Source organism: Macaca fascicularis, chromosome 8, assembly GCF_037993035.2.
Source record: "Macaca fascicularis isolate 582-1 chromosome 8, T2T-MFA8v1.1".
Taxonomy (NCBI): domain Eukaryota; kingdom Metazoa; phylum Chordata; class Mammalia; order Primates; family Cercopithecidae; genus Macaca; species Macaca fascicularis.
This window is the reverse complement of record NC_088382.1, coordinates 114323604-114342200: the sequence shown is the minus strand read 5'-3', so window position 1 is coordinate 114342200 and position 18597 is coordinate 114323604. Positions and strand designations below refer to the sequence as shown.

General features: G+C 42.1%; 1 long non-coding RNA gene across 2 annotated transcripts in view; it reads right to left on the bottom strand.

Moving 5' to 3' along the window:
* Positions 1-18597, bottom strand: part of LOC123575251 (uncharacterized) — a 263315-nt gene that overhangs the window by 232382 nt on the left and 12336 nt on the right. The window contains exon 2 of one of the 2 annotated variants that reach the window (XR_010577035.2): positions 17719-17852. This is a non-coding gene — a long non-coding RNA (uncharacterized lncRNA). The remainder of the gene's footprint in view (positions 1-17718; positions 17853-18597) is intronic. The other variant, XR_012416590.1, reaches the window with a different exon arrangement.

Here is an 18597-nt window from a genome sequence, read left to right as displayed (position 1 = left end):
GAGAAAGAGACTGTGCGTTCCCTGGATTCAGGCCTTTTCTCACAAAGCCAGATCCACAACTAACTCTGCCTCCAAAGATACTTTGAAGAAAGGTTTTCTGTCTCCTTACAGCAGAAAATCGATACTGCACACTGGAGGGGAATATGGAGAGTTAAAACGTCCCCTTCACACGAGTGAGTAAACACCACCTCCATGCTTGGGATGGCGCAGCACAGAACTGCAGGCTGTAAGGCAGGCTCCAAATAAAACCCTTCCCCAGCACTGAACACTCGGCCCCAGAGCTGGCATAGTAGAGCCCTTCGCCTCATATAATTTCACTTCTGCGCAACTGCAGATCTGTGTGCGCCTGCAAAATTGCATAATTTGCCACTTACCCAGCTGTTATTCCAGCAAACCTATTGTTTGCACACCGATTTGCCTGCCTGCCTAATAAATCCATAGGAAGGGAGGAGAGAGAGGGGGAAAGTTTCAGCATCACACTGTGTTCTCCGTGTCTCCTTCACCTCCAGCTGCCTGCCCCTCCCACATGTAGAGAAAATCACAGGTCTCAAAGCTTCAATGAATAGAAGCTTTGTGTGGGTCCTCCTCTCCCCAGGCTTCACCACTTTCTGAAAAAAAGATGCATGTTTTTCATCCTTTGTGTCTTAACCTGGTTACATCTCCCTCTCCTCAGGTCTGAAACAAAGCTTCCTTTCCTCTTGGCTTCTCCCTCGCTGCTCTTACATTTTTCCTGAGATGTCCTGGTATTTCTGGTTTCTCCCCACATTGAGTCAGATCTGAGCATGGGTTGCAGAAAGCGTCTACCGTCATCACCAAATACTAAAGGTAGGCAGAGCCTGCCTACCTTTAGTATTTGGAAAAGACAGCTTTTCACAGCCCACATCCTCAGGCTAGTATTTTTCCGCTATAATGATGATAAAAGATAAGGCATTGTTCAAATGTTCTGATGCTGAGAACAGTCTAAAAGCAGGGCTTTGAACACACAAAACATTGCTAGTTCCCAGGGACAAAATTCACATCTTTTTTGTGTGTCACCACAAAGCTCTTCAACACCCTTGTAGAATGGAGCCCTAATGACTCATGACACTCCAGAGGAGCTGTGAGAAGCACAGAAGCAAGCTGGTGCGTGATGATGAGGCACTGGGGTACCGTGGCCTGAGTGAGTCAGAAGTCAAGAGAAGCTGCTGTGGCCTTTCCTCACATAAACGACCCCCAGCTCTGCTCACACGGAGCCAGTGACTTTTTCCTATTGATCTGTTCACTGTTAATTACATCACGATGTACAATAATTTCTGAACTATTAATCCTAATAGCACACTATGCATGTGCTATTTGGGCTACAGTACAGAAAGGGAAATGTATACTATATGGGCTTATACAATAGACATGTTTCAGGAAATGTGAATGAGTGGTATTTTATAAATCAGATCAAAGCATTTGGGAGCTTTGCGACTGGAAGACATTTTACTGCATACCCATTATAAAATATATAATGTTTCTGGTAAATATGGTTTTACTCATGGATTTTTTCAAGAAGGAACATATTTTCTCATTTTAAAAAAATGGGCATAGTAGTATTATCAAATAGAATTATTATTGAATAGAAAATTGTGAAAATTTTATTTAGATTTCTGTCCAATCTATGGCAGTGCCTCATTAAGGCGAGATTTTGAATAATCTACAGCCAAATTCTGGAATACTCTGAGGCATAATTTCTGTATCCCACACAAGACTTTTAACAACAAAAAAACATGTATTCAAGAAAAGGCAGCAAGCCTGCATCAGATTAGAGCATAGCATTACACAGCCATTCTTGCAAGACTGTTGCCTCTTGCCCAGAACTGCACCATTTCTTACAGCAAAAACATCAATATGAGGTGATATTGATACCTGAGATACCTGATACTCTTTTCAACCTGATCACCTGGCAATCCTTCTCTCTCTCTTTCTCTCTCATATATACATATTTCACTTTAATAATGAGTTTCTACATTTAGGGCTTCCTAAAAATGAAAGAAGTTTACTTTTGAAATGGAAATTTTTTCTTAGTGAAAATATATATTTAGCTACAATCTGGATGACAACTAATTAGGTATGTCGGAAGTACCTTAGAGATTGAAGTTTGTATTATGAACCTATGATGTATGTATGCACATGTGCACACACACGTGTTTTAATTTTGCTGCAATACTCTTAACATAAAAAATTTCCATTCGTGACATCTAGTACGTTTGCAATGTTGTGCAGCCATCACCATTATCCAGTTTCAGAAGGTTTTATCACCCTAGAAGGAAACCTGTAGCCATTAAGCAGTGACTTCTTATCCTCCCCCACTCCAACCTCCATCTCCTGGCAACTACTAACCTGTCTTCTGTCTCTGTGGATTTGCCTATTCTGGATATTTCCTGTCAATGGAATCATACAATGTGGTCTTTTGTGTCTGGCTTCCTTGACTTAGCATTGGCAACCCTTCTAGGTACAAATCCCCTCTAGTGAATTGCTTTGAGGTCCTCTTTCATTTCCATCCCCTCTCTTCCCTTCTCAGGCCCTCACTGCATTATTTGCATTCTGTTCAGTGTGAAAGCACCAGTCCTACAGCCATCCACTGTAGGACTCCTTACTACAGAGTCCCACTGACAGCCCTTCTGCCACATTTCAGGCCTGACTCTGGAGCTGCCTGTGGAAGCGAAAGAACAGCAAATTGTCCTCGAACTTCTCCAAGATTTTCATATTTTAAAATAAAATGTGAGAGGCACTTTTTCCCTTCCTGACAAATGTAAGTGATAATTAACTGGTAACAGGAAATCTCCCCTGAAGTGTCACAATGTGCTTTTATTTAACAGAGCCACCCTTAGATCCGCACCACAAACTGGCTCCAAGACGAACAAAAGAGCTGGCATTGCTCACCTCAGCCTAGGTGTTCATCTGTACACACAGTACATATTGCACCCGCATTTGCTTTTTGTTAACAGAAGCAGCTTAAGAAAGAGCAGACTGTGTGGCAGAGAGTACTGGACCCCATGTGAGAAGATATTGCTGCCATTTATTATTATTTTTTTTTATTTATTTATTTTCAGATGGAGTCTCGCTTTGTCGACCAGGCTGGAGTGCAGTGGCGCGATCTGGGCTCACTGCAAGCTCCGCCTCCTGGGTTCACACCATTCTCCTGCCTCAGCCTCCCAAGTAGCTGGGACTACAGGCGCCCATCACCATGCCTGGCTAATTCTTTGTATTTTTAGTAGAGATGGGGTTTCACTGTGTCATCCAGGATGGTCTCGATCTCCTGACCTCGTGACCCACCCACCTCGGCCTCCCAAAGTGCTGGGATTACAGGCGTGAGCCACCATGCCCGGCTGATTGCTGCCACTTATTATTGATGTAACCACAGGCAAGTCTGGGAGGAACATGGGTCTTGGGTTTAAAAGGAGGGTCAGGTTGGGCGTGGCGGCTCACACCTGTAATCCCAGCACTTTGGGAGGCCAAGGCGGGCAGATCACCTGAGGTAAGGAGTTCAAGACCCGTCTGGCCAACATGGTGAAACCCTGTATCTATTAAAAATTCAAAATTAGCTGGATGTGGTGGTGCACACCTGTAATCCCAGCTACTCAGGAGGCTGAGGCAGGAGAATCACTTGAACCCAGGAGACAGAAGTTGCACTGAGCCAAGATCATGCCATTGTACTCCAGTCCGGGCAAAAAGAGTGAAACTCCATCACAAAAAAATGAATAAAAATAAATAAAAGGAGGGTCATTTTAAGCCGTGGCTAACTTTACCAGGTAGTTACCAAGATAGAAGCCAAGAAAACATATACTCTTTGTAAACCATGACCATATTCCCCAAATGTGTCATATTATAGACTGAATCATGTCTCCTCAAAATTCATATATTGAAGCCCTTACCCTCAATATGATGGTATTTGGAGAAAGGACCTGTAAGGAGGTGATCAGTGTTAAATGAGGTTATAAGGGTGTGGCCCTCATCCAACAGGACTGGTGTCCTTATAAGAAGGATGCCTGCCCTTTCCATGTTCTCTGCCCATCCTCATCTGGAAAAATTTCAGGTATCCCCTCTTCCAGGGAGCCTTCGGTGATCCCCCTGAACTTGGTTGGAACTCCTCCTTTGGCATCTAGGGTACTATGTATTAATCTTATTCCACAGGTAGCATGCTGCACTGTAATAATATGATAATAGTTTGACCTCTACCTCCTTTCCTCCAGAAATGACCCTCTCCAGGGCCAGGACCACTTGACCTGCATCTCAGCCTCCCCCAGGTGCAGCCAAGAGGTGGAAATAAAATATCTTTCATGAATTGTTTGGGCAGAATTCCTAGAAGATTACAATAGGATAAAAGTAGATAGTTTAATATTTTTAAGAGCTAAAGATCACGATTTTCTTTTCAACCACTTTAGTCAGGTATTGTCAGATGCTAGTCTGATGCTGGAGCTGGGAAAATGCAGGGAATGTTCTGGTGTAGCCCTCTTATTTGGCCACACGGAAGTCCAGAGAGGAAATGGGCATGGATATTCATGGATACTCACAGCATCATGCAAAGTCCCAGCAGGAAAGAGTAAGCATATCTGAATATGATAATTCCAGGAGGGTGTGTTTGTTTTTGCAAGAGCACTATTTACCAAAGTAGGGTTGAGGTACAGGGGAAAGAGAAGAGATCATTCGATAACTGAAGTGGAGCTGTTAACCCTCCTAGGGCTAGGATGACCAACTTATCCCAGTTTGCCTGGGACTTCCAGTTAATTAATTAATTTATTTATTCACATCTTTTAGAGACAGGGTCTCACTCTATCGCTGAGGCTGGAGTGCAGCAGCACAATCGTAGCTCACTGTAGCCTCGGACTCCTAGGCTCAAGTGATCCTCCCACCTCAGCCTCCTGAGTAGCTGGGACTATAGGCACATGCCACCATGACCAGCTTATTATTAAAAAGAAAAAAATTTGTAGAGATGGGGGTCTCACTCTTTTGCCCAGGCAGGTCTTGAACTACTGATCTGAAGCAATCCTCCCACCTCAGCCTCCCAAAGTGCTGGGATTATAGATGTGAGCCACTACACCTGGCTGACTTCCCAGTTTTAAAACTCAAAGTCCGAGGTCCTGGGAATAACCTTAGTTCCAGCAAACCAAGATAATTGATCACCCTACTTGGGGCTGAGGTAGGAAGGAAGGGGGATGGTTAATAAAACCTGAAAGGAAAGACAGTCCCCTTAAAGGAAGCATTGATCTGCAGATAAGGCCATATTTAACCAAAAGGACCTCACGGCAAAGAAGTTAGAGGAAATAGAAACTTCTTCTTCCTCTAAACTCCTTCTTCTTTCTTCCTCCTTCTAAACTCCTGCTAAAGCTCCACATAGGACCCCCCACCCGCCCCTCCATGAGCCAAAAACCACCAGAAGCCTGGTCCACAGAGGACAGAAAAGGGTGGAGGGTGCTCCTGGAGAAGTAAACAGAGTGTCCAGCCCAGCCACAGACACACGGAAGAGTCCAGGTGAAGATGCCCAATTTCGTGCCCAGCACAGACCTCACTAGTCATATTGCAAGTAACAAGGTGGTGTTACTCAAATCTTCAAATCCTCCCCTAGATTTTCCAAGCATTGAAAAGGGGCTGGGGGAGAAGAGTGCCTTTGAGTTCTGCTTACCTCTGGCTCCCATCTCTTCTCTACAAAACACCTTGGCACCCCATGGGTGCTATCTTGGCCTGCAACACCTAGGTCCAGATGTAAGATGCAGTCCCTTCCTCAAATTCCACAAAAAAATCCACTCACCAAAGGCAATTTTTATGTTTATCAGATCATATTGGAGATTTGAAAGGAGACCAAAGAGTTCATATGGCAAAGAACTTCAAACTGAACAAGACATTTGTGTGCTTGGAAGTCCTCGGCCCCTGCACCACCCAAATGCTTCATGGACTATCTCTTGCTCTGTAGACCTCTCCGAACCCAACACACATACCATGTCTTTATACCTGTCCTCCACTTCTAGTTCTCCTTTCACACCCTCCTTCAACACGACCAAAAATAAAATGCTTTTTCTTTTTTTTCTTTTTTGAGACGGAGTCTCATTCTGTCACCAGGCTGGAGTGCAGTAGCACGATCTCGGCTCACTGCAACCTCCGCCTCCCAGGTTCAAGCAATTCTCCTGCCTCAGCCTCTGGAGAAGCTGGGACTACAGGCGCATGCCACCATTCCCAGCTAATTTTTATATTTTTCATAGACATGGGGTTTCTCCATGTTGGCCAGGATGGTCTCAATCTGTTGACCTGGTGATCCACCTGCCTCCACCTCCCGAAGTGCTGGGATTACAGGCGTCAGCCACCGCACCCAGCCTAAAATACCTCTTATGCTGAGCAGTTTGCCATTTTCTTCTGGGCATCTGCAAGACCAGTCGACACCCAAGCCTTGGAGTCTCACCATCTTCCCCGAGAGACATCCTAGAAGGCTTTGCCTATCAGAGCTAGCTCCCTCTCTGCAATGAATTCTGCTACCAGCTGTTAGTTGAGAAGTTTTTCACCTCCTTTTGTACATTATTACAGAGAAAGCAGTTGATTGTGGTATAATCCTTTGAGAAGTTTATTAATCAACTTGCATAAAAGCCTGTATCACTGGCTTTCTTGTCTCGTGGAATTCAATCCCTCCTCTGAACATGTCACAGAGCATTACCCTGCTCAGAGTTAGCATATTTGAACATCTTGTAGTTGCTCAAGTAGCACAGCCATGGCATATTGAGCTCATCTTTTTCTTTCAAAGGCTGATTCCCGCAGCTTAGGCTCTCAGCTCTTTAAAATTACATTGAGATGAATCTTGCTGCATACAAGCTGTCAGTCTAAATGTAATTTTGGTTTCCAAATCCTGTAAGGTCCTGTATCTTAAACAGTTATATTCAAAACGCCATCTACATGTCTGAACCTTTTACCAACTTTACATTTGTCCTTAAATTAAGTTGAGTTGTGAACAAAAGACCAAGTCCCTTCAAAAATGTTCCAAATGTTAGGAAGAGGCTTTACTTCAAATACTGCTGGCCTTGATGTAGAAAACCAAAGGGAAGTGGATGAACCTGGCTCAGATTGCTGGGGAACTGCTGCCTGTTTACGTTGTTTCTTTTGAAGGTAGTAAGAGAATGAGCTCTACAGTACTAACAGCTTGCCTTCAAGGTAGAGAAGGATCTAAGGGAGACTCCAGAGTTAAAGAGCGGGGGAAAAATTAAATTGTTATTATGTTATTTAAATCATAGAGTATGGAATTTCAGAGCTTCTTCATTGTTTTGCCTTAATTCAGACTTAAACGTTATATAGACACTTGCATCTCAGGACCTACTCTTTTGCTTTTACTGTTTTATTTGCTGGATTGGGTAAATTTTAAAGATTCTTAAGAATTAAGCAAAATTAAATTATATCTCTTTGTATCCTATTATCTATATATATTTTTGTTCAGTTGTAGAAGTACTTTGTAAGTATTTCTTTAATTTTAAAAACTATATATACAGTTAGGCATAAAGAAAGAAGACCCTGCTGAGGTCAAAAGCCTGAACCTTTAGCATTTGCTCTGTTAGGAAATGTGTAAACGCTGGTGATGGAGCTTTAGTCGCTATTGCGACTTTTAGCTGCAGGTTATAGAACCACCACTGGCAATAGCTACCATTAAAAATAATAATAATAAATGTTCTTAGTATTTAAACCCCTCTTAGTTGGGTTTTCTATTATGCCAAGATCTCTACATCTTGGCAGAGATGCAGAATTGGGATCTCTGCAATTCTCTTGACGAAAGACCTTTCCCTCATGGTCACAAGAGGGCTGCCACAGCGTCAGCCATCTCACATGGCCATAGTCAGAAGTAAGAAACAGGTGAGTAGTCAGGGAAGTTACAGAGCACGATCCTTGTACGCTTTTTTCATCAATGAGAAGAAAAATCTTTCCCAGAACCTCCCCAAACCCAGTAAACCTCTTTTATCATCTCATTGGCCTGACCTAGGTCACACAGAAATATCTAGTTTCAAGAGAGGCTGGGAAAGTGGGTCATATTATCAGTCTGTATAGTGGCAAGCAGACCAGGAAGGAGGTTGTTAGGCAAAGCTGGGACAGTGGCTGTTCCTGAAAACCTCATGTGACCAAATGAGAACATTCACGGGAAAATTATCTAGAGCTACTGTATTTAAACTCACATCAGAGGCTCATGACTCTCTAATGATACATAAAACCAAGAACCATCCTGCATAATTTAAGTGGTGACTATAAGGAAAACCTTCCCATAAGGAAATACTTCAGAAAACAGAATATAGGAGAAGATTCCAAAGAGCTTAACGTTGTCAACCAAATGATATCCCAGGCCTTCTTCCACCATCCAGGACACCACTTACTAATAAATCACAAGTGGAGGAGTAAGAAGCGGTTCTTTCACTAAATCATAACATGCCCTGAATTAAGAATAGATTGTCCTGATGAATGTAAATTGGAAAACAAACTGATAAAGGTCTGAGAATCTCTTTCCAGACCTCTCCCTGCCCTCCCAATAGCTACTCCTGAGTCCACTCCCTGAGCACAGCCCAGCAGGCTTTTATGCATAAAGCAGAATTAGTCAATGCAGAAATTAAGCTACAGCTTAACAATAAGCATTTGGTGACTCGTGGAGGCACGCTTCATGAGAGAAATGTCACGGACTTGGCAGATATAAATGTCTGAAAGAAAACATTCCAATAGAATGTACTGAAACACACAAAATCCAAGCAACAAGCCAGGCTTTCTGGAGGAATCCAAGCATATCCAGGGGTTGCTGGGAAAATCAGACAGATTAAAAATATATATAATACTTAAAATAGAATTCCAAATTAATGCCTCCTCATTTCTGTATGGAAATGATACATCTGGGGTTAAAGCTACCATGCTAAGCAAATTTAGATTCGGTATTCATTAAATCCTTTTTGACTGACTGGTGATAATTTTTTTTTCCTACCAACAAATATCTATCAGCTTCTCTACGTGCTCATCCTGATCAGAGATAAATCCAATCAAATCCAGGTGTATAATATTTTCTTCTGCAGTGTAACAGTCACATATACTTGGTGTGCATTTAGCTTATAGACACTGAATCAGAGAAGTCACCTTATACCTGTTCTTTGCTGTCTTTTCTGGACACTTGAGGGGATACAGGAAATAGAGGTAAAAAGCTAAGTATATATACAAGGGAACCTCCTTAGAGGCAGGGGCAAGCAAAGGAAAGGTCCTTGTGGAAGAGACAGTGCAGGGATCCCACCAGGGTAGGAGATGCCACAATTGGGCCAGCCCACAGACCCCAGGAGACTCAGAACAGAGTGCATGCATCGAGAGCCTCCGGATACCCCTGTATTCAGCTTTGCTGGGAAACTGTGACAGAGGGACTGCCTCAAACTCAGTCCAAGCTGAATGGAGACTCTAAACTGCTGTTCTCAACCACAGATGTTTTCCCCACATAGGGGATATTTGGCAATATCTGAAGACATTTTTGCTTGCCACAAGTGGTGCTTCTGGCCTCTAGTGAGTAGAAGCTAGGGTTGCTGCTAAACATCATACACTGCAAGGTGCCACCCCCAGAAAGAATTAACTAGCCCCTGATGTCAAGAGTGCCCAGGCTGATAAGCCCTGCCCTAAACTATGAGACAGGAAAGCCGAGGTTGGGAAAAGGAGAAGAGCTGCATCTTACTCATTTCTTCATCACAGCACTCAGTACTTTACACTGAGAGTAGTAAGTCAATTCTAAACCTGGCTCTACTGTTAGCACATTCAAAAACCTTGAACCTGATCAAATCCCTTTATCTTACTCTGCTTCAACTTTCTCACCTGTAATGTGGGAATAACAATATCTAATACAGGTTGAGCACCCCTGATCTGAAAATCTTGTATTAGTTCATTTTCATACCACTATAAAGGACGGCCTGAGACTGGGTAATTTACAAAGGAAAGAAGTTTAATTGACTCACAGTTCAGTACGGCTGGGGAGGCCTCAGGAAACTTACAACCCTGGTGGAAGGGGAAGCAAGGCACCTTCATAAGGTGGCAGGAAGGAGAAGAGTGCAAGCAGGGGAAATGCCACTTATAAAACCATCAGATCCCGTTAGACTCACTATCATGAGAACAGTACAGGTGAAACCACTCCCTTGATCCAATTACCTCTACCTGGTCCTGCCCTTGACATGTGGGGATTATGGGGATTACAATTCAATATGAGACTGTGGGTGGGGACACAGCTAACCCATGTCAAGCCCAAATCTAAATGTTCAAAAAATTCAAAACATTTTGAGCACTGACATGGCACTCTAAGGAGATGCTCACTGGAGCATTTCAGATTTTGGAATTTTGGATTAAGGATGCTCAATCTGAAGTATAGAGTAGAGCTACCATGGCAAGATAGGTCAGTGACAGCCAGCCCTAAAAATCAAGGCTGGAGGGAGGGAAGCAGAGCTTCCTGAATGGTACCTTCCCCACCTCATAGCTTCTCCCCCTATCATATGTGCCAAAGTGCTAGCATTCGTTTGACATTGCCACTGTTCTCCTGTATATTTAAGAGGCGATCCACTTGTTTTATGCTTATACATCTACTTGACAGCTGCATTTCCATGTTTTCCCTCACTGTTCAATTTCATTCCCTCCTCTGTAGGTTGCTGCCTGCAACTCTTATACCACAGTCTTCCCTTAATATGTCCTGTTATTAGCATAGAGTCAACCAGAAAATACTTAGAGCCACCCCTCTGTATATTCCTAACCGTACCATAAACACAAGGGTGTGTGTGTGTGTGTGTTGTATGCGAAGAAACTTTATTGAGGGATTGAAAATAGTGAGATTACAATGAAACAAATTAAATCTAAAACCTGATTGCAGAATACCCCATGCACTACTTTTGCCTCATAGGAGTGCACCATCTCCTAACCTTTCCCTGCTGCTCAAGATCCACTCTCCATTTTCTCCCAGACACTGTGATGAACTGAATATTTGTGTGTTCCAAAAATTCATATGTTGAAGGCCTAACCCCCAGTGTGATTATACTTGGAAGGGCCTTTGGCAAATAATTCATGAGGGTAGAGCTCTCATGGGATTAGTGCCCTTATAAAAAGAGACATGGGGGAGATTCTCTCTCTCTTTCTCTGCATGTGAGGATACAGCAAGAAAGCTGCCATCTGTGAACTAGGAAGAGGGCCCTCTCGAAGAACCCAACCACGCTGGCACTCTTAGACTTCCAGAACAATGGGAAATAAATGTTAGTTGTCGAAGCCACCCAAATTATAGTATTGTGTTATAGCAGCCCAAGCTGACTACACAGACAAGTTCCTCAGTTCTCCCCAGTGTAAATCTCCACCCCACTCTGCAAAGAGGAGCTGAATTACATTAGAATCCATCCTCTTCCTTTCACTAAAATAATCTCAAAGTCAGAATTGTTCAAACTAGGAGATCTATACGAGACCTCCACTGAGCAGAGAAGGCCTATGAGGCAGGTACCCTTTAGTGTCACGGGTTGGTGGGGCACAATGTAATGTCTGGTCCTCTTCCAAGTCTGTTATTCATCCCATGCCATTATCTCTTGAACCCACTTTAGATTTCCACTCCTCATTTCACTGAACTCCCCTTGCTATGGCCATCGAGGACCTCCACTTTACCAAATTCAATGGCCAGGTTTTCAGTCTTGATTTTACTGGATCTATCAGCATTACTTGATCCTGTTCATCACCACCTCCTTAAAACAGGTTCTTTACTTGGCTCCCAGGACATCACACCGCTTGGTTTTACTCCCATCTCAACTGACTTCATCTCCATGCCATTGCTGGTTCTAACTCATCTCCCAGCCTCTCAACTTTGGAGTGCCCCAAGCCTCAGTCAGAAGATCTTCTGTTTTTTCTGTCTACATCCATTTTTAAGTAAGCTCATCAATCTCAAGACTTGAGTACCAGTCTACGATTCCCAAACTTTTTTCTTCAGTCTAGACCTCTCCTATCAAATACCTCTCCTCAATAAATGACTCATGCTTTGTCATTGAAATAGCTGGCTGACATCTCAAACTTATGTTTAAAACTGAACTCCTGATTACCCTTCAATAGTAACTCCAGGCTTCCAATTGCACAGACCAAAAATGTAGAAGTCATCTGTGACTCTCCCTTTCTCTCACATCCCATTCAGTTGTTCAGCAAATACATCCAGAATCAAACCACTTCTTGCCCCCTCCTTGTAACTTCATCCAAGCTACCATTTTTCTCCTGGATTACTGCAAGAAATTCCAAATGGCCTCCCTAGCTCATTTCCAACATATATGCCAGAATGATTCTACTACAAAATCAGACCTTATCACTGCTATGCTGGAATCCCTACAGTGTTCCCCCCGCTGATTCAATAAAAGCTACAGTCCATATTACATCCTCTAAAGGACTACATGCCTGGCCCCTCTGTTCCTACTTGGCCTCATCTCTCACTTTTCTCCCCAGTTTCACTCTTCTCCAGCCCCTCTGGCATCCTTGTCCTTCCTGGCAATCCCCTACCTAGAACACTCCTTCCTCTGATGTCTGAAAGGCTCAGCACTCAAACTATCCCCTCCTCACTCTTCTACTTAAAATTGAAGCCTCCTCCACCCCACACTCACTTTTGCCTCTTTCTGCTTTCTCTTCATAGTAATCCTTTGCATCTGACATATTACTTATGGTAATTATTGCTTTGAACACTCTTCTTTCTCTGGAAGGAAAAGGCTCCATGATGGTAACCTCCATGATATCTTTTTTTGCTCATTATTTTATTCCCAGCAACGACATCAATGTTTGACACATTGTAGGCACTCAGTAAATATTTATTGAATAAGTAGACTATTAGAACACACATACATATCTCCCAATGATAAACAATTCTTGAAGGGACAGTCTAATTTTTGTCTTCATTTTTAAAGGTATTTTTACAATACTTCAGTCTGATTTGTATATTTTATTTTATTTATTTATTTTTGAGACAGAGTCTCGCTCTGTCGCCCAGGCTGGAGTGCAGTGGCCCGATCTCGGCTCACTGCAATCTCTGCTGCCCAGGATCATGCAATTCTCCTGCCTCAGCCTCCTGAGTAGCTGGGATTACAGGCATGTGCCACCACGCCTGGATAATTTTTTATATTTAGTAGAGTCAGGGTTTCACCCTGTTGACCAGGCTGGTCTTGAACTCCTGACCTCAAGTGACCCACGTGTCTCAGCCTCCCAAAGTGCTGGGATTACAGGCATGAGTCACTGCGAATTGTTTTAGAGATAGGGTCTTGCTCTGTTGCCCAGGCAGGAATACAATGGCATGATCATAGCTCACTGGAGCCTCAAAATCCTAGGTTTAAGTGATCCTCCTGCTTTGGCCTCCCAAGTAGCTGGGACTACAGGCATGCACCACCATATCCAGCTAATTAAAAAAAAAAAAAAAAATTATAGAGATGGGTTTTTGCTATGTTGCCCAAGCTGGTCTTAAACTGTTGGCCTCAAGTGATCCTCCCACTTCAGCCCCTCAAAGTGCTGGAATTACTGTTGTGATATTATGTATCGATTTAAAACCTGACTTTTTAATTTATACATAATATTAGTGTACATTTATAGGGTATATATGATACTTTGTTACATGCATAGAAGGTAATAATCAAGTCAGGGTATTTAGGACATCTGTTACCTCCAGCATGTATTACTTCTATGTGTTAGGGACATTTCAAGCTCTCTCTTCTAGCTATTTTGAAATATATAATACCAAGAAAAGGAAAATTGTTCATTAATATAATCTAATTTGTATAGCTTTTCTATCTGGGCATGGATACCTCCATTTAACACTGATTTTCAGAGCAGCTTCTGTTTCTCTTTCCTGGTTCCATACAATGTCCGAGAATCACAGATACATAGAAAACAAGTCCCACTGTAGTACCTATCCAATAGAAACTTCACCCTCTACTGGTTCATTTGTAGGAACATGGTAAAATATAACTGTCTATAGCTAAAATTTTCCTTTACTTTAAGCAGGTCAAATTCTTTAGCAGAGTATTCTCTTCAGGGGTCTCCAACCTTTCCACCAGCTAAAGGGCTGTAGAGTAAGAATTTATTTTTAGGCTATCCAGAGAAAATGTTCAAGGTATTATGATTGAAGGAGAGTTCTTCTAGATGTTTATAATTTGGCTACAGCTCTGCTTAGAATAACGTATTTTAAACGTTAAGAGGCCTTAAGAGATCTCCTACTTCAATCCAAACAGGTAAAGAAGGCACATGTCTTGAAGGCCTGTATGGTTATTCAGAGCTGGGGATCAAAGTCCTTAATCTTTCTGAGCCTCTGTTTATTCATCTGCAAAGTTGAAATACTAATACTATCTTAGTACCTGCCAGGATTAGAGATGGCTGCCTCTATGGACTGAGCCTCACCTTACTTCTTGGAATTGCAGACAGAAGGAAGTTGCAGAACTCCAGAAGCCAGAGATCAGTGAAGGGATTTTTCTCTCCCTCTATTCCCCATCCATGAAAATGCTATTAAAAATTCAGGTATCAGGCCGGGCGCGGTGGCTCAAGCCTGTAATCCCAGCACTTTGGGAGGCCGAGGCGGGCGGATCACGAGGTCAGGAGATCGAGACCATCCTGGCTGACACGGTGAAACCCCGTCTCTACTAAGAAATACAAAAAACTAGCCGGGCGAGGTGGCGGGCATCTGTAGTCCCAGCTACTGGGGAGGCTGAGGCAGGAGAATGGCGTGAACCCGGGAGGCGGAGCTTGCAGTAAGCTGAGATCCGGCCACTGCACTCCAGCCTGGGCGGCAGAGCAAGACTCCGTCTCAAAAAAAAAAAAAAAAAAATTCAGGTATCATTCTCCCTGCTCCCACCTCTCTGCCAAAGTTGAAATATTTTGCTGTCCAGCAGTCCCATGCCTCTGAACTGGAACAGCTTACTTGGTCAGAGAGAAGGACCCACAGGAGTTTCCCTACAACCCTCAGAAACTACAGACATAAACTGGCAACTGCTTCAAAGGCAGAGGATGTTCTCGCCCTTTTATAGAATTCCCAAGTGGAAACAATAGACCAATGGAGACAGTCAGTCATATCTCTCTTCATTTGGGATATATATACACACACACACATATGTATATACACGTATATATATGTGTGTGTATATATGTATATATGCGTATATATGTGTATACACACATATACACAAACATACACAAACACACATATATATTTGTTTTGTTCTTTAATAGAAACATTGGAAAGCAAGCTAGCACACTTTCAGACAGAATCTTCCCAGGAAATTTGCAAACATTGCATGTTCTTTTTCCTTTTTAAATATGTATGGTGTATCTTCCGGGAAAGGGCACACCGATCTTTACAGTATCTTTATTAAGAAAAGCAGCAGTCATTACAGCCTGGTTAACTCTGCTTTCTACCAAATATATATATATTTTACACGGTGAGTATATGTGGTGGGGTGGAGGAAAGGAGGTGCTTAAAGCCTATGAAGAAGATTTCACTGTGGGAGTTAAATAATAATTACAGATTTCATAGTGATACCACGAGGTTCTAGTGAAATCAATATACAAATGTGTAGCACAGTGCCTAAGTACTCTGCACTTAATAAATGCTAGTTTCCTTCTGTCCTTTGTATTTTTATCAGAATGATGGCTGGTGAAGTTTAATTCTTCAATAGCTTCCTTACTGCTTATCTCTTATTGCCCCTGAAAAAAAGGAGCAAACACGATGATGCCCTTGGTTTAAGCAGACAGAAAGAATGGGGTAAAGCAAGCGCTGGTGGAGACAAGACTTTTTTCCCTCTTTGGACTGGTTCCAATACATGCACATGATGGCATATGGACAAGTTAGAGAGGTATCAGATGAAAATCAGGCTAATAAGTCATTTTTGTAGCCACAGAAATGATTAAATTATGCTTCATTAACAGGGAACAACAAAATGAATTCTAGTACATTCCATACCATAAAATTCCAAGCAGATATTACCAAGAATGAAATAGATCTCTATGTAGAGACATAATCCTATTTTACACGTGTATATATCATATGTATAATATATAATCACATATTTATAGATTAAATATAATCATATAAGCATAGAGGCATATAAAAAATATATATCTAATTTATACACTAAAAATATATCTGGTGTATAGATATATATATTTTACATGCCTCTGTGCTTATTTATGCATATACATATGCTTATGTGTTTATATGATGAGTGTATGCATCTGAAAGGGCACAATTCAAACAGTTATGTATAAAATGTCTGAGCCGTTTTATGCCATACATGTAGCACAAACCTTTAATTCTCATTGATTGTCCATATACTTCTGCAATTTTCCATTTTCCCATACAGTTAGGTGGGGGTCACATAACTGGTTTCAGCCCATGACATGTAAGCAGAAGTGATATACATCACTTTATCTCTGGGATACTTAAAGTTGTGAGTCCTTCAAGCAATCTCCCTACCACAAAAAGGAAGCAGCCTGGGTCAGTGTTACCCATGCAAGATAGCTTCCCAGGGGAATGCCTAACTTGAACTAAAAATGTGTGAGTGTGCATATGTGTGTGTGTGAGGGGATTATTGTGTAAAGGCACTGAGAAATGGAAGTTCATTAATGTAGCAGTTGTCTATTGGAGCATAACAAATCACTCCCCCAGCCCCCACCCACAAAGCTTAGCAGCTGGAAGCAACAAATATGTATTATTCACAGGTCAGGAACCCAGGAGGAGTTCTGGCTCAGAAACCCTCATGAGGCTACCATTAAAGTACTGACCAAGGCAGTAGGCATCTCAAGGTTGTACTGGGGCTGGAGAATCTGCTTCTAAGCCTACCCACATGGCTGTTCGTAAGTCTCGGCTCCTTGGTAGCTGTTGTCTAAAAACATCCATGACCTCTCCGTAGGGTTGCTCATGATGAGGCAGCTTACTTCCCCAGAGAGACAGACAAGAGGATAAAAGATAGAGGGGCATAGAGAGAGAAAACACGATGGAAGCCACAGTCTTTTTATAACCTAATATTATAAGTGACATCCCATCATTTCTGCCTGATTCTGTTAATGAGAAACAAGTCACTAAATCCAGCCCACATTCAAGGGGATGGGAAATGCACAAGGGCATGAATAGCAGGAGCTGGATTCCTAGGGGCCATCCTTGAGGCTGACTACCACAGGCAGCATAGCCTAGCCTACCCCAAACAATGCAATATTCTTCTGTTTAAACTTTTTTATAGCAAGGATGAGTTATTTTTAAAATATAAAAACCAAACACTAAAACCTTATATAGCATGTTTTTTAGAAAACTACCCAATTAGAATCTCAGAAGTTCTTCCCCCCACCCAAAGAGAGTTACCTAACGTGATAGACAACTAGTAAAATGATCCATTTTGCCTCTAGTCAAAGTAACTCATTATTCCAGTTCTTAAATGCACATCTTGAAAGTGACTTATCTCTGGCTCCATTTGTGCTTTTGTCACACTAAAGACATTTCCTTTCCTATAATCTAAACTACTAGGAGGTCTCCTGAGCATTTTCTGCAGAAAAATATTTTCCCCTCCATTTCCTTGGTGTTAATTGTACAGAGAAGCAACCTCTGAAATGAGAATACAAAGTGAACCAGACAACAACCCCCTTTTAAACCCAGGTCCCCAAAGTTGACATCAAGCTTTGAAGACACTGCCTTTTATTAATTAGCTAAACGTCTGCTTGTGGTTGCTACTGTACAACCACCTCACTGTTTACCTTCATCTTCACTGGAGCTCTTCACTACTCTAAGATAATAAGGCAACTGGGAGATGAGCTCACCAAGCCAGCAGGATTTGGGTCAGTCTTACAGGATATTCGTACATCTCAGATGTCTGTCTTTCTTGATGAATCTGAAAAGGAAGAAGGTAAAAGTGAACATAAATAGTAAACATCTTTAAAAATAAAAGGGTAAAGATAAAAACTTCAAGGGGTTTCCTCTATATTTAGAAGGAGAGGACTAAACAAGCAAAACCCCAGAGCTACCTTTAGTGGAAAAAATTACAAGGTAAAAAAAGAAGTGATACAAGAGACAGAATCTAGAAGATAGAAAATAAGATCAAATAGAATAGGGAATGTTGGGAAGATTGACATTGATGGTGTAGTAGATTTCAACTTTCTAAATAGTAGACATCATATTTCATACCATTTTGAGAGTGAACGTGCTTTGACTGCCTGTACCCTTTTTAAGAGCTAAGTAAGATTCAAGTGAATCTAACAGCATGGTAAAGTTGGCAAATGACTTTAAATCATTTTTAATAGTTGCAGTTCGCAAAAACAATGGGTCCAATGGGAAGACAGTGAGGAGTTTTCACCACAGCTGGGTAGTCCCCATAATTTCCCTCAATTTTCCTCTAAAAATCCCACATCAGCAATGTAATTGTCTGCCTGTTTCCCTTCCACCCTAGATGGAAGACAGAGTGCACTAAAGAGAATAATAATGTGACATTCAATAAAGTGTTCTCAGCAAAGCCCTGGGCTGGGGTGGGAAGTAGGAGTGGGATCCAGAGATGAAAGGGACACCACTTCTCGATGGGAGCATCACCTCCTCACAAGGCACACCACCTTATCATTGGACACCTCTGATTCTTGGAAATA